Source organism: Diorhabda carinulata, chromosome 12, assembly GCF_026250575.1.
Source record: "Diorhabda carinulata isolate Delta chromosome 12, icDioCari1.1, whole genome shotgun sequence".
In the NCBI taxonomy this organism is placed as follows: domain Eukaryota; kingdom Metazoa; phylum Arthropoda; class Insecta; order Coleoptera; family Chrysomelidae; genus Diorhabda; species Diorhabda carinulata.
Window position 1 is genome coordinate 8,998,308 of NC_079471.1, and position 14,702 is coordinate 9,013,009.

At 30.4% G+C, this 14,702-nt stretch overlaps 1 protein-coding gene across 8 annotated transcripts in view; it reads right to left on the reverse strand.

Annotated features, from left to right (window-relative positions):
• The window catches only part of LOC130900126 (brain tumor protein), a 433,383-nt gene that overhangs the window by 93,316 nt on the left and 325,365 nt on the right, over positions 1 to 14,702 (reverse strand). For 3 of the 8 annotated variants that reach the window (XM_057810508.1, XM_057810511.1, XM_057810512.1), the window contains exons 1-2: positions 8,880 to 9,099; positions 8,748 to 8,818 (exon numbers count right to left, since the gene is read on the reverse strand). The exons of 2 other annotated variants lie outside the window; for them this stretch is intronic. The gene's annotated coding sequence lies outside the window, so the exon portion shown is untranslated. Of the gene's footprint in view, positions 1 to 8,747; positions 9,128 to 14,702 lie in introns of those variants that run through there. 3 more of the 8 variants (XM_057810516.1, XM_057810510.1, XM_057810513.1) reach the window with 3 other exon arrangements.

A 14,702-nucleotide genomic window follows, 5' to 3' on the forward strand; every position in this document is an offset into this window, starting at 1 on the left:
TATTTGTTTTTGTAAATGATTTACAAATATAACTGAGAATACATTTCATCGGCACTTTACAAAAAATGACATACTCATCTGAAATTAAAAATAAGCAATCAATGATTTATGTTCTAATAACCATCCCGATGGTAGCTTAAGTGCTTTAGTAAAGATGCATATTTGAAAAATGTGAATACCCGCTCCAGGAAATGATTTATCACTGTTATTGTAATTTATCAGTAGTCAGTTTCCTAGTATTATTCAGATTGTTGACACAAATTCACACAAAATGATATTGTTTTGAGATTCATATTTATTGTTTTAGTTTTTAGTTGGTTCAGTTTTTACTGTAATTATTATTATAACAGATAAGCAATTTGGTACATACGATACGACTAGTTTTCATTAACACATCACATTTTCCTTGTATAACGTAATTTGTGTCAAACATTTATACATATCATATGTAATAGATAAATATACGTATTAATCGAAAATATTGCAGATTACCGCATAGTGTAAATTCTACTATCATAAAATTCGTTTGTAAATTGTGGAAAGCAAATATAGGAAAGATAAAATCAAAACCGACTGCAAAAATGATAAACAACAATAAATAAGTTTTACCAGATGGTGGAAAATGTGAACTTAAAAAAATACAACTTGAATCTAAAAGATATTGACCAATCATACTACAAGTACTAGTCTCTAGTTATAGAATATAAATATGTTAATATTTGCCCATTAACTGGTGTTCGGATGGATCCAAAACAGCAGACGGAACTGGAATAGGAATCCAGAACCAAATACCCTGAATGCCTGTGCAGCGCACCAAGCATTTTTCGAGCAGAAATTTATGCAATTGAAAATGTGTTCAGTTCAATCTAAAGAGGAACTATCGCAAACAGAAGATCTGACAGTCAAGCACACATTAGAGCTCTAAGCTCCAATTACATAAAATCCAAACTTGTTTGGGATTGCCTAAAAAAATAAAAACGAGCTGATAAGCTCGATACAGCGGTGCCAGACAAGCCCTTCATGAGACCCGAACCTTTCTGTGGTATCAGCTGCGGAACAATGGAAAAAGCACTGGAAAATAGGGCAAAACCAATTACTGGGTCAACCTACGGGGGCTGAGACAGGCAAAGACTTTTCTGGGAAACTAGGACCAGAGTAGAAATGTTGAATGTATCAACCTAAGTAAGAACAATCTAAGAGTTCTATCGGGGCACTGCCGCCTCAACAAACCTCTGAAGAAGCTAATGTGAAACACTAAGGAACGGCTAAGTACTACACCTGGGAGCGCTTGAAATAGAAGACGAAGATCTCTGGTAATTAAAGCCATCCCATATTCTAGACTTTTTAAAAGGAGTGGGATTGGTGGATCAGATGTAAATACTGAGTTCTCCAGTATCGCAGCAAGAAAGGGGGACACAATAGATCCTTTGGGTCCCATATCTATATATACATAGGTACTTAAAACTACGAACTTAACAATTCAAGAAAGCTCTGATATAATGACATTTCGATCCCAAATCCTTGTTACATAGAAGACAGATATAATGAAAAAGTAGACAAATATACTCAGCTAAAGAGCTAAAAAAACGGGAATCTTGAAGGAGCCAAGGTCTTTTCATTGTTAAGTTTGTATGAGGGCTAAGTAATTTCCTAAATAAAACTGATATCTTTTGTTCAGATACCGAATGATTTGAAAGATGCGACAAACATCGAACAGTTATCTCTTGTATTGGTACACTCAAAGAACGTCTTACCTTTAATGTGACAATGGTTGATACAACCGGTATAAAAACCAGTAAACATAGAAAAACATCCAGAAAAATTGAAGAGGAATAAAAACTATTATAGAAACAAAAGACACTATAAAAACTGAAGAATTAAAAGTAAGGTCAAGATAACGAATCGTAAAAATAACCCAAGAATATATGAATCTTGGAAAACATAAAATTGAGGGGAACGAGCGACTCCCAAATTAATCTTACGTAAAAAATCTATATGTAGCAAGAAGAATTTCAGCTGTTTTTGTTTGTGGAAAAGTTTATCCGCATTACTTATGACTTTTACTATATTTTTGAGTTCATTTTTTCAGTAAGTTAACATTTAAAAATATACGATTAAATATAATGTCGGTTTTACTTGAAAATTTATTATCAACGATTTCAACGACTGAATATTTTCATGTATTGTTTAAATCATTGACGTCACGTTGTTTCCGAATTATAACACATGTTTTCAACAACTTACATAAATGTTTAACTATTTTTAGTAATCTAGTGACGAATTCTAGAAATAATATATGTATAAAAAAATCAAATTCAATCACTTTTAGAACCTATAGATCATTATTTTAGAGAAGAAATTTTGACTAAGTGAAAGTAGTAAAAACAAGGTTAATCTCTTTAACCATAACTTTTGAAATTATATAATTTATTTCGAAACTATAACACATATTATTCAACTCTTTAACTGTTAACTCCTAGGAGCACAGGAGTTAAAATATATGCACGAGGAACCTACGTGTACCATCTCAGTGCATATAATTGTACATAGAGCTACCCAGTGGTGTCTTATTGTTCTTGCTTTCATCAGGCAATTTGTTTCGTTCACTAGATGAATGGACTATAATTGAATTTCAGCAAACAGAAATGTTTAAAATTAGTTATTAAAAGTACATTCAAATTCTATACCAACTGCTGTTTGAAAAACTATTCACATTAGATTATGAAAATATTTTCTATCACATTGAACGGTTAAAAAACAAATATCTTTATCATGACAGTCTAGATAAAGTTGTATAAAGTCTTATGTTCATATATAAAATTTAGATATCAGTTCAACATCACACCTCATATTACAATAATAGTCTATTTAGATAATTCTAAAGCTCGCTCCAGTGATATGGAATTTATTATTGTTTTCTAATAAATCTGAAGATTTGGTCTTAGCAAATCATGACTTAAAAGGTAGTTAATTTGATCCTGTTTCTTGTTACCATTATTCATTGATATTATCTAGAAACTTTGAGATGCGACATCAATCCTTAGCCTGGAGGAATCAAGAAGCATTTAGGATATTAGGATCAGGTTTGAAACATCACATTGTTGTTATAATTAATTCCTCTTCTAATTCAATTGTAGAGGGTACAATTATTTTTCAATTCGTTCCCTTTCACGTCATTTCGTTTTATTCTAATAATTTGCTCAAATTTTTTCCCGATGTCATCTTTGATCTAACTATTCATCTATACGTTAATTTTTTTAAATAATAAATACTATTATCACTCTCCAAAAAAGTATGCAGCCTCAATGAAACACAAAATATATATTATTGGTGCAAATATATATTTTATGAAATAAATTTCATAAACTGTTCTATTTTGTAGAAATTATTTCATTAACCATTATTTTTAATCAAGCATCTTGGACTGTATGATTTGAGAAATATTTTTTCATGATGGTCAATATCCTTCACCTTTTCCTTTCACGTCATTTTGTTTTCTTTAAATAATTTGCTCAATTATTTGCCCCACGTTATATTTGATTTAACTTACTCTATCTTCTTTTTTTAATGTAACATTTACTATTATCCCTCTACAAAAAGAATAGAGCCCCGAAATAATACTAACAGTAAGTCAATGGAACACGAAATATGTATTATTAATGCAAATATATATTTTATGTAAAAAATTTCATAAAATGTTCAATTTTGTAGAAAATATTTCATTAATCATTATTTTTAATCAAGCATCTTGGATGGAATATTTAGAGAAAAATTTTTTTTATAAAATTAAAGCATACAGGAAATAGAAATATTTTTATTAGTTCAAATATTATAAATAATGGTTACATATCATAAAGTTGAATGATAAGGTTTGCTAATGGTCTACTTTTGTTGTTCTGTAAAAATATAACATTCATATCTTTATTTATTTTCGCTACATTGCTAATTGATTCAATATAATCATTTTATTTTATTAATTTTCAGTCGCTCCACTTTATAAAGTGAATAACCTCCTAATGATCTAATCACATCCAATATAATTTCATTTTTCAATGAATATTTCCAAAACATATTTCAGAATTGGAGCTCTATTTAGTTTGAAAAATACTCAGAAGTTTAAGTGTGTTTTATATGCAATTTGTTCATTCAAGTTGCAGAATCAATTTATTTATTGACATTTTGTCTGTTATATCAATTAAGAAAAATATTAGATGGTCAACAGACATTTGATATTTATCAAAATATATCATTGAAAATAATATATATACAACAAAATAATTACTTATACACCGAAAGATATTAAAACACTTAATTAAAGCAAAGTAACCTAAACCAGAAGCTAAATTGGGATAAAATTATTAACACATCAATAAATCATTAAAAACAGACTAGATTTTATCAAATTATTTCTTACAATAAAATAGTGGAAACCTATTATATCATCATAAAAATATGAAATATTAGTTCTAGATAAAATTCATTGAAATTGAAAAATATGTATTTCTATTAAAATGTACGTTCGGTACTATGCAAGACAACAAAATTTGATATAATTTCAATATGTTTCGTTCTACATACTGCTTTCACAATAAAGGCCTTATTTGCAATACTACCCTAATACATAATATTACAAGTAGTTGGGACAATTGGGATAATAGAGCATTAACCAGTAGTAGTAGCTACTACAACTAGTTTCCGACAATATGCCATCATATAAAATCAACATTAGCTTCCAATAGTAGCATCTACTGCGTTTACTTCATTAATTGCAACTTCATAAAAATAGTTACTGAAGAAAATGTTAATGCTGAAGTAATTTAGAACAAAAATAAGTCGTGTCGAGCGAAGGACTGGATGGGCTCTCCTTTTTTTATTCATTCAATGACTTTTAAAACTTAAGCTTTGTTCGTAGGAGAAATTCTAAACATGTTCTGTCACCAAAACGTGTTCTGAACACGTCCAATGTATCCTCGGACGAGGGTAAGGATATTTAATCTGGCGCATGTGTATTCATCCTTTTTGTGATATTTACCATGAAATAACCTCTAACCTATCTGGTTTTCTACATAATTGTATTTAAAAAACGTGGTAGTTGACTTTATAGGTACTTACAAATATTAAGGATAAACCTTCGATCAGTTAATTATATACATTGTATTCTCCTAGCTAGTTTTGAATTCAAATTATAATATTGGATGTACATAAATCGTTCGTGGTGAAATGTATGTTCCGAACATATTGTGAACAAAGATATTCAGAATATATTCGGAATGTGTCCAAATTATCTACCGAGAACAAAGCTTTGATTTCACTATATTTTCCAACGACACTGCCATTCTAGCAGTAGAAGATAACAATGAAGAAATAACTAATAAACTACAAAAAGCTGGCCACGGTATCTATAACTGAACGAAGAGATGGAAAATTAAACTTGAAGAAATTAAATCAGTTCATATTAACTATACAAATAAAAGGATAGATCATATTCCAGTCAGAAAAAATGATAACCTCATTAAACACTCAAACTCAGCAAAATATTTAAGTGTTACCTTAGATGCGAAACTTCGATGGAAAGTGAGAAGAGAAGACTGAAATATACAAAAATGTACTGGCTAATTGCAAGAAATTCTACTCTGTCTCTACATAATAAGCTCATGCTTTATTATCCGATACTTTGCAATCATACAGATTGCAAAATAAAGTAATGAGGAACATAAATGCCCCTTGGTATATTTGAAATAGTTACCTCCTGAAAGTGGACACTGTTAACCAGACCAACAAGAAATTAGCAAAAAGACATGAGAAAAGACTCCATGATCATATCAATGTCGAGACTATCCAGCTTCTTGACAGTACTGGGTTAGAAAGAAGACTTATGGGGGTATTCTGGTCTAGAAATTTGAAAAAATCGATTCTTTGCATATTTTCACAGCTTAGATGCTTAAGAATATGTCCTTAAATGGTTTTTGAAAAATTCGTATTATTCGCGGAGATACAGTAGATTTTGTGACATAGCGTCTAAATTGGCCGAGTGGGATGTGTTATTCTACTGATATTGTTTATCAAACTTTTAACTAGTCATTCTCGAACTTTTTTTGAAGTGGTTGACATATATCAAGATCTACTCGACCGATTCCTTTGAAATTTGATAGAAATCTTTTTTATATATATCTCTAACACGACTGGCTTGGATTTTAAAAAAAATCAATTTCGAGTATTTATAAAAAAATACAGAAAGGTCAAAAAAAGGAAACAAAAAAATTGATATTTCGTGTAGACGCCATTTTGTGAATTTTTTTTTCTTGGCTAAGGTCAATGCGGTAGCGACATCTTCACAGATTAAATTTTTTTTTGTTGCAGATCACTACAAGTGTTGGAATCATGTCAACCAGGGTGCACCGTTTTTTTATAGCCCCCACTTCACTGACCTGTAGTTTATTGATTTTTTTTTACATTTTTTTATATTCTTAAAAAGTCAATAAACATAAAAAAATTGATAGTGAAAAAGTTTTTCATTATTTTTAAGTTAATTTCAAAAATGCATAAATTTTAGGCTTCTAGACCAGAATATCCCCCTAAGATGATCAAGTCCTTTGAATTATTTTAGTGTTTTTAGTGTAAAAGCAGAGATTATGTGTGCATGTTAAACTTTAGTGGAATCAATTCTACAAAAACTGATGAACGCTGATGAGTATACGTTAGTTTTAAATTTAAAACTCTATTGGATTAAATTAGAATCGAAATGCTCATTGGTCACTGTTGACCAGATTATAATATGCTAAATGCCTCTATGCCTTTTACTTTGTAGACTTCATGTACTTGATATGGTCTCTTAAAAAACTGTAGTCGGAAACTAGTTCACTTACTTGGATGATTAGAGAGACAAATGTGGCATGGTTTTCATAACTTTTCCATTATGTTGGTGTTACACTGACTAGATGTCTAATAAGTAGTTACCTAATCTATCTACTGGACTATAAGTGGACATCAATGACAAACATGTTCAACTTAAATGGCAGCCAGTATTGTAGTAGTGGGAGTTGCAGGAGAAGAGCCTCATCATTCAGGGATAATTAGTAGACACTTTTAATGTAAGAATAGTGAGGTTTTTAGTCATAGACCTTCGGAAGTATATGCTACATTATGGAAAAGAACAAACTTATTTTTTGTATACTGTTAAGTTGATGAAAAGTTTGATTAAAATTAGCTGTATAAAAGATGTTCAGCTTCAAAGAAATACAATAAATTTTTTTATAACTACCAAGTACAAAAATACATATGATGAGAATTTTTATAAGACATGTGGAATAAGAAGAGCTTATAATAAAGGTGGTTTTGTAAGGCCACACAATCAATGAATAGCTTGTTTCAGTAAGCAAGCTTTGTATGGTAGTGACTTGAAGTTTTTTGAAGAACAAAAAAGATCATCAACTAATATTTAGGTCGTGACAGTAGAAAAAAATTCATAAATATATTTCCATGGTGGAACCAAAATATCATAGCCAATTACATATCATGCAAAAAAATATGAAGTCAAATCAATCCCTCAACCGAATAGTTAATTTCTTTGGAAACTTGATGGTATCAAAAGACCCTCAGGATATAGGCCAAAATAATCATATTTACCTAATAGATTTATTATAATTTGATTTCCATTTAACTGAAAGGAATAAAAAAATTTGGGTTTTTTACAAGTGTAATAAAATAATCATGTAACAAAGACAGTGCATTTAGTATTTGTGAAGGTCAACATAAAGAAAACTTCTTTATAAACAATTTTCGACTTCTGACGCCTTATTACTGTTTCCACAATGTGATTAAATTATTTCAAAAATTATTGGTTCACGTATATTAAAAAATTTCTTTAATTTCTTAGAACTTTTGATATGTTTATGCTTCTAAATGTTCTTGATTTTAGGTCTCTTCTAATTTAAAATTAGTTTTTTTTTATAATTTTATGAAGAAAGATGAAAATTTGAAGTTTCTACTTCTTTTGATAAAGACTAAAAGAAGTCGAAACGAAATTATAAAATAAATTAATTTTAAATCAGAAGAGATGTAAAATCAAGAACATTACTAACCCAGGAGATTATTTTTGTATATATCTATATAATGCATTTTTCTACTTAAAGCTATTATCTATAGGATACTATGAAAAATATTTATTAAAATTACGTGACGGAAGAAAGAGCATTCTATTTAAATCCTTACATTTTTCAAGATGATGATGTGCATATTAATATCAGCAATAAAAAAGTGGGGGAAAAGTAGTTAACTTTTAAAATATACTAAACTTAATCTTCCTCATCATACTCATACCTAGTCTATAGAAAACTTGATTTTAAGTATACCTGAAATACCAAAATATTCTAATAATATTCACCGGCAAAACCTATGATGAACACATGGTTTTAATTCCAGAAAAAGATTTATTAATAGGCGTGCCTGTATGATTATAATTGGCTTTTACAAGACTTTTATAACGTACTTATATGAATAATTAGGGCGTTAATACTATAAAAGAACAAGAAACAAAAACGTCAAGAGTTCCACGTTGTGTGCGAAAAAGGCGACCGGTATAATTTGAGGTTATAAAACGAACAATAGCTATATCTAAAGGTAACTATAACTAAACAATGTGCACATGTTATTAAACTCTTCCAAGGTCAAAGAACCAGTATGAACGTGAAACAAAGAAAAAGATAATAAAATAACGAAAAATAACAAATATATATAAAAGTATTTACTTTTTTCGTTATCCAGCACTACTCATTCAATATAATCCTTTGTCAAAGCTGGAACACCATAGGATCACGTACTGTTGAGATAAACAAAGCACAATCTAAATTAGGAATATTTCAATCGCGTCCAGTACTTACATTTAATTTAAAAAGGCCCAACAAAACAAAACATGAAAAAATTATTCACTGAAATAGACAGTAAAATAGGTACGCACAAAACATTACTTTTTCAACAACACTTTGTTCTTAGTTGAGACGCGCACAGACAGTGTAGATACGAAACACTTTGTTCGATGCGACGTGAACTAATGAGGTGACTCTACATAACTGAAACTGACTCGCTCACCAGTCTCTACCACACGGCGCGCAACGGCAGATGTTCAAATAAAATCTACTCGGGACTGAACTAGGGAGGGAGAATCTTGATATGACCTCTCACCCCTCGCGTTGAAAATGCGCCCTATTGGACATTGGCACCCCTTTTTTCTGACAGATAAAGGATAGAAACTAAAATATCTAGTTCTCTGACCAACATATTTTAATTTTCGAAATGATATTAAACGTATAACGTAGTTTTTAGCCGGTAATTGTCTTTGGCGCTAAAAATTTAGGCGCCACAAGTAGCTAACGACCGCGATTCAAGAACTGTTCGATTGGAATTACGTTGACGGTTGAACTGATGAATAAAAATAAAGAAACCAACCGACAAACTGACAGTTGAAAGTAAATGATTGTAGCAGTTAGCGACTTTAATCGACATTGTATAAATCTTGCAGACTATTATTTAAGAAAAAGTCAGATTAATTTAGTGTAACGTAAAAAATATCTATATAAAATGATGTGTTTATATTGTGTTTGCAATTATTTCACATTCGTTTGGTATGTTTTTATTTGTCTATGATTTATTAACGTCATAGATTGAATTTGAAATATATCATTATTGATGAATAATAGGTAGAAGAAATTTCATTAATCATAGAAAACATTTCATAAAAAAATTCTACATCTAATAATGTACATTACCATGATTTAATTAGAAATTATTAATTTTGGGTGTATGTCTTTTCCATTGAAACCTTTTGATACTATTAATATAAATAACAATTTATGTCACAACAAAATGAATTTTTCTGTCTAACGGCTGTCTATGAGGATTTTCATTATCACCATAATTCTGTTTTTCCAAAAATAAATATTCTTAGAAAAGATGCAAAATGTGTACGAGATATTATAAAATATAGGTCGAATTATTTTATTTAAGAAAATTGAATTAATTTCTGTCCTTAGTTAGCAGTGTTGAATCCATAAGTGGAAGCATTTTTAGCCAAACTACACTATTGTGTTTGGATTTGAAATACCTAATACGGCGTTTAAATTTCAAGCATATGAGGAAAGAATTGGAAATAGAATATGAATCAAAATAAATTAGTTTAGGAGTCAGACAAATTACAACAGGCTTAACATTAGAAGAATTATGATTAACGGACCTGAATACAGATAAGGATAAGACTTTAACAAGGAAGAGAAACAGAAAAAAGAAAAAGAAACTAAAGAGATAGGCAAAAAGAGAATTGTGCAAAATGAACGAAATAAAGGCCAAGGAATAAAGTAGAAGGTGAAAATAAGAACAAGAAAATTTGAAACAAATAAAAAGAGCATCATAGGAATATGGAATAAAAAATCTATAACAAGTAAAGAAGACGAATTAATAGAAGAAATAATAGGAACAGTATCTGAGAGTAGAAGAAATAAAGAAGAATGGTAAAGGAATGATAAAATTAAATAAAGGATACTGAAGTATATAAAAAAGGAAAATTTTATGAACGACAGAACATGAAAGAATGAAAAGACAATGAAGGCAGGGAAAAAAGAACAAAAGTATCGAATGTTGTATAGAAAAACAAGAGGAGACATGAAAAAAACTGAGAAAAAATAATAAACTTAAAACGTATTGAATGAACTTATAATTACGAAGACACTATTTTAGCACAAAGACATTTATAACATAAGAAGAAAAGACAAGAGTAGAAAGAAAAATGAAATGAAATAAAAATAACAGAGAGACGAAAGTTTACTAAACAAAAGCAGAAAATAAAGAATTTATATGTTATAAACTAAGAAAAATTACAAATAAAAAGAAATACAAAGAAATGATTAAAGAGAAACGAAAATACATCAATAAAGAAGATACAATGGAAAAAATACTGACAATATTTATAAATCTTAGCAGACAACCAAGAAAACAAATGTTGAAGATCATAAAAGATACAATTAAAGAGAAAAAACAAAAATGGAAGGTATACCAAACAACTAGAACCCAATCAGACTACGGAAAATACAAAATAAAGGACAGGAGCAAAAACAGAGGTCATGGTGACACTTTGAAGAGAAGATTACAAACGTCCAAAGAAAACTCATAAGCTATGCTTCGAAGCCATTAAAAACGATTGAAAAACAAGTAATAACAATTAGAATTCTATAACAAGTATAAATGATGCAAAAGAAGATGTAATAACAAACGATGTATCATGGAAATATGGTGACAATATTCTAGATATCCTTCAAAAGATAAGGATATAACGAGGTAGAACACAAAGAAACTGAAGGACAAGCAGGAGTAGCAGAAACCTAAGCAATAAGGAATGAAATAATTAAAAAAGAAGTACAACGAGCAATACAGGAAATGAAATTAGGTGATGCAACAAGAATAGACAAAATAAGAGCAGTAGAAACGGAAATAAATATATACAAAAGACAGGAGAAGCGCCAGAAGACTGGCAAGTGGGAATAATTATACTTATATATAAAAGAGGAGACACAAGAAACTGCAACAATGATAAGGAATCACATTACTAAGTAGTACGGAGAAGATATTCGAGAAAAAGAAAACGACTAAGAGACGAACTAGAGAAAACCTTAGAAGATTCACAAGGATTTAGAGCAAACAGAGGAATAACAGATACAAACTTCATAATTAAACAAATAACTGAAAAAGCAATTAGAGATAACGGAGATATATCTTGAAAATTAGTTCGACAGTCAATAGAAATGACACATAAAAAATTCTAGAATACAGAGGAATGGAAGAAAAATTAATAATCGTAGAAAGAGCTTTATATAAAGAGATAAAAATTGACAGAATTGGGCGAGAGGTATCAAATAACAAAAGAGGTGAAGCAAGGATGTACACTGAGTTCATTATTATTTACCATAATGCTATAGATAGAAGATATAAACGAAAGGACTGGAGTGACTGGAAGATTATTAAGCGCAATTAAGGTTTCAATTAATTTTTAGTTTGCAGATGAAAAGGAAATTCCAAAAGAAATAGAAACAGAAATATATAAAAAAGTAGCAATATCCATATTGACATTTGGATAAAAAATATGAGCACATAAACAGAAAAGAAGAATACATAGTACAGTAATAAGATTTCTAAGATAAATAGGGAATATAACAAGATATGACGAAATGGGGATTAACATAAAAGAAAATTTGACCTTAAAAACAATTCAAAACAAACTGAGATGCTTTGGCCACTTCATTATAAATGGGGAAAAGCGAAAGATATATGAAGCATGAGCTTACAAAAACAAGCAATTAAGACCGAGGAAGGGCTCGACAGAATAAGTAAAAATGGCAGGGAAAAAACGAGAAATCAGATAGTACAAATAACACGGGAGAGGAAAAAATTGAAACAGCTGTGGATAAAGAACCCCACGCAATGACTCAATTCAAATCAACCTTACATTTGAACAGGTAAAAAGACATCTGGAGCTAAGCTAATTTTTGATTTAAAAGGTTAGTCCGTCTGATATTGCGATTCTTAGTTCGTTGAAAGTACAATCAATTTTCCAGTCAAATAAGACTTTGAAGGTTACAAAAATTTCCATAGAGCTAAAAATTGGTATGAATGTTCAGAATACTATTATAAATGAATTGTAAAAACTTCCCAACAATCCCCTTTGTGCAAAAAATTTTATTAGTTATTAGTTTTTCAGTTAAATGGTGAGTTTTACAGCAAAAATAGTTCAAACAAAAATTGTAGATCATCCGATTCTCTACAAAAAATTTATCCACACTTTTTTTCATAAGTATTGCCATTTCCGTGATATAAGAATTGGAAAAAATATTTTATTCGTAATATGCAAGTTAATGTACTTTTATATACATTTTTGAACCGTTATACGAGTAAACTTATGAGTCCCTATGTCTTATACATACATGCTCAGTTTCAAAGGTCTCATACTCAACGAAATACTGTTAGTTGTAAGCATTCCTTCGTAGTGACAACTCGTGGCTATCGCGTATATTTTGTAACAAAGTTTGTGCATTTTATTGTTTAAAAAAAAATGTCGCAATTCTGCTTTATTTGTAGTCAACCTTTGACTGAAAGTGGATTTGTTACTGTTGATCACGGCCTTAATTGATACAAGTATTGAAAGAGGAGATGAGTTTTCACAGTACCTGAAAGACCAGACATCTGTAAATATTCATGTGCAGTGTCGAAAAAATTATACTCGAAAAAGTAGCATTGATGCCGTGAAAAGACGGCGCCAAGACGAAGAGGCTGGTTCATCAAAAATAAGTCCTGTTCGTACTAGAGCACAAGTAAGTGAAACTACATTTTGCTTCAGTCGGTGTTGTTTATTTTGCGGCAATGAATTAAATGAAGAGTCGGAGAAGAAAAAAGCACTGCAATATCAGCAATGCTAAATGCAGCTGCGAAAAGGTTGGACTGTTTTGTTGTTTAGCATGTACCAATTGTCAAGGACAGTCTTGCTCCAATGTTGAATCGATACTAGATGAGGATAATTACGATATCAGTGATAAGACATATGGTACATCACTTTTAGAACATATTTGTATCCAGCTAGAAGATGATGAAAAAGAAGATGAAGAAAACGAAGAAGAGGAAAACGAAGACAGTACACTAGAAGTTCCATTGGATTATTATGAATCCGACGAATAAGTTTTCCAAATTATTTTTTCATTTATATATTACATAATTTACACAGCTTTCAACATTTTCAATAATCAATTTGAATTCAATAGGATCACAATAGATTGTGGAATAGGCCTAGCGGGACGCGTATAGCCAGTTCCTACCATTGTACAACGCGGTCATCGTGGTATAAATTGGCCAAGAGAATTAGGCCTAAATAAAAGGACAATTCCTACCACGATGCAACACTGCGCTACGTTGTTTGAGGATAACTGAAGTTGTTTCCTCCAATGGATCGCCTAGTATGACCAACACCATTAAAAAATGAAATAATATATTAGCTAAAATTAAAATCCAGCCCAAGTAGAATGCTTTTTAGCGAAAATTAAAACCAGCCACAATAATTGTCGAAAAATAGGAGTCCAGCCAACTTCCGCATCGCGACGCAAAGTTAGACCAGGTTTGCATTCAGGCGCGAAACGGATTCAGGTTTGTCGTCCTACAAACAATGAATTAGGAAGACCAAATAAAAGAAAAATAAATCTTGCCCTTAATATTTTTAAAGAACAACCAAATGCAAAGTCGCATGATTCACAGCATTAGTTTAGTTTTTATTGTATTTTGTTAAAACTCCATTTTTAACTAATTTTAATATTTAGGACTATATGTGTTATAATACAATAAATAACATAAACTTACCATAGCCTTATTAATCATTATAACTTCCTCAGCTTACCTAGACTTATTAACCCCTTATTTAAATTTTTGTAGACACTCCATACCGTGCCTCCGAGGAAAGCGCTGCAATGTGGTAGGAATTGTTGTTTATTTACGCCTAATTCTCTTGGCCAATTTATACTACGATACAGCGCGACTTTTTAAATGACCCCGTTGTACAAAGGTAGGAACTGGCTACACGCTACTGGGGAAACCACGTTGAAAAAAAAGCGCCAAGCACTACCTTATAGGTGGTGTGGCAACGTGTGCATATTACGAATCAAATATTTTTTTTCAAT